This window comes from Cyprinodon variegatus, unplaced genomic scaffold (assembly GCF_000732505.1).
Source record: "Cyprinodon variegatus isolate N-32 unplaced genomic scaffold, C_variegatus-1.0 Scaffold359, whole genome shotgun sequence".
NCBI lineage: Eukaryota > Metazoa > Chordata > Actinopteri > Cyprinodontiformes > Cyprinodontidae > Cyprinodon > Cyprinodon variegatus.
In genome coordinates this window covers 615,128-617,834 of record NW_015150812.1, presented here as the reverse complement: position 1 = coordinate 617,834, position 2,707 = coordinate 615,128, and positions in this window count along the sequence as shown.

Sequence of the window (2,707 nt, the reverse complement as noted above, 5' to 3'; positions counted from 1 at the left end):
ATTTTATTTCTTTGTTTTCTTTTGGTGTTAAAAATCAAAAATCATCTTCCTTGTATGGTGTGTTTGTAAGACTATATATCAAAAAGTTTGCTTTATAAATTCAATTTTCAGTATAACTGTAAATGCTTGCTATATACCATAAATATCTTGTAAAAGCTTCTGTTAATAAAACAAATCTTTAAAAAAATACCGGTAAATAAAGTTTGGGCCCTACTAAAATACTTGCATCTACTGTAAACTAAGAATTTCACAACTGTGTTTAATAATAATTCTATGCACCTCAAGTAAGATAAACAATGTGAAACAAATGAGTTATTACTGAATTACTGTCTCTAATACAGGAACCAGTGCAATAGAATGCCGTGCAAACAACATTGTGTATGAATATTTGATAATAGGCTATGGATTAAAAATCTTAACTCATTATCTTATTAAATTTTCACAATTGACAATTCAGACCTTCTAAGAGGCATGTAGATATTATAAAAAACACTATGACACAAGACAGCATTTCTGTGGATGTTTTATTTTGGTAGATATGATGGAAATTAAGTTTTTAAACATATTTATTGGAGCTAAATACATCCCTCTGGTTCCTCCTCTATCAATCCTGGATAACTGAATTGTTCAACACATCCTCTCTGTATGTGGTTTGTCTTTTCTTGGGTGGTTGATCTTTTGAAAAAGAAAATGCAATGGTTCTTCTCTTTTGTGGACCTTCTATGGGTTTGTGAGGCATATCTGAAAGCTTTAGAGATTTGTGTCGCTTTAATTTGATTTAGATTAATCAACTAGACTGAGCAATAATTATTTTACTTGTGAGCAAAACATAGACTAAAACTGGGACTAAATTAGGAGGCTAAATTAGAGGAAATAAGGATTAAAGCTTGATAAAAAAAAAACAGCTCTAGATGTAGAGAAAATAAACCTTTTGAACTGATCTATACACCCTCTCCACATTGATTATTTAAGCCAGCTGCTGTATACTTTATTCATATTTACTCAACTGCTTTGCTTCAAATCTTCATTAATTTAGTGAATGACCTCAGTCCATAAGATAAGATAAAATTTAAATGGCATACCTTGTTATAAATGGCTCAGTCCCGGCTCTGCTCCTGTCAGGGCAGTGAATAGGTGGGCTGGTGCCAAAAAACAGACTGGATACAAACCTCACATGTCCTCCTGTGTGAGCACTAACGTATTGAAAAGGCAAACTTTTTTTTTTTTTTTTATTAGCATGGTATTTTAAGTGGAATGGAGTTGAGTTTTAATGTTCGTCATTTTATCGCGTGAATAAATGGAGATAAGTAGTGAGAGCGTGTGAAGACACTGAGATGCGTTAGTCTCACTCCCAATGGGTGAGAGTTGGCAGTCCTGGGTGATGAACCTGGAGTTACAGGATTTTAAGGCTTTTGTATTCAGCTACAAATGAGCTCAACACAAATGTGAATGCCATACATTATACATTGTTCAGTGCTTTCATATTGCTGAGAATGCAACAGTAACAGAACAAAAATATTTTATATTTACAGATAGACTGGTACCTTTCAGTGTCTCTTTTGTAAGGGCTCAAAAACATCACTACCATTAATAACAAATAAAACTTTGGTGCAAGTAATATGAATAGTTGTAAGTGCAAATATATTTTTAAGAACTTTAAAATATGAACATATTAGTCCCTTGTGTAACAACCAATTATATTACAACATAAATAATATTATAAATTTAATTATTACAACAATCATAACAACCATAACATACCTTCAAATCTGCAGCCGTCCCTCACTCTGTCTCTGAGCACTCCTGAAAAATATATATCATGAAGATGTTGACTAATCTAAAAAGCTAAGAAACATATTTTCAATTTACCCCTGCATGAATTTAAAATCTAGAAGATTTTCGCTTGAGATATCTAGAACCTCTGCAGTCTGATCATTTTTTAAATCTGACTGTAAGTCTGAGTCATGGTCCTGTGAGGAGCTGAGATGATTTGCTTTTTTTTAAACTAGCAAAGAACAAACCATTTAAACACCTGCTTTTGTCAAACTTATTGCATTACAATAATAATTTCCAAGGCTACTTACACTCCGTTGCTTATTTTTCTTGAAAAAGCAAGGTATGTCTGAAGACTTTTTCGGTGGCATCTTTTTCTTTTTTTTGACCATTAGAAACTGGTAGAGTGATGATAACTTAAAGATAAATTAGAAATTATTAGACAGCTTTGATGAAATCTTGGTTATTTATTATGCTGGGTTAAAGTAAAGTGTTCGGAAAGTTATAATTAGATTTTTTTTTTTTATTGATTTTTTTTTTTTCCTGCGGGTGAGTCTTTTTTCTGTTTCCTTGTTGAACTCATCCTCAATTGGTGGCAGAAATGCACTTTAACTAGAACAAGAAGAGGAAATAAAGAGTCATTGTATGCTCAACAGTCTATAGTTTCGCTCCATTGGGACCTTTTGCGGGGGGCATTGCTTAACCACTAATGTGAGAAAGGAGAAATCTGTTGGTTGAGAAATGCAGACCATCGAGGCATCAGTGCTAAAACTGCTCCACCCTGCAGCTGTTCTTTGATGTTCATTTCCTTGTTTTGTTTAAATCATGAGTTTGCAATCTGCTTCTACTAACCTTCAACGGTGACTCTAACTCTGCCTGAAAATGTTGAGATTTTCAATAGATATAGCCTATTCACACTAAAGCAAGTTTTATT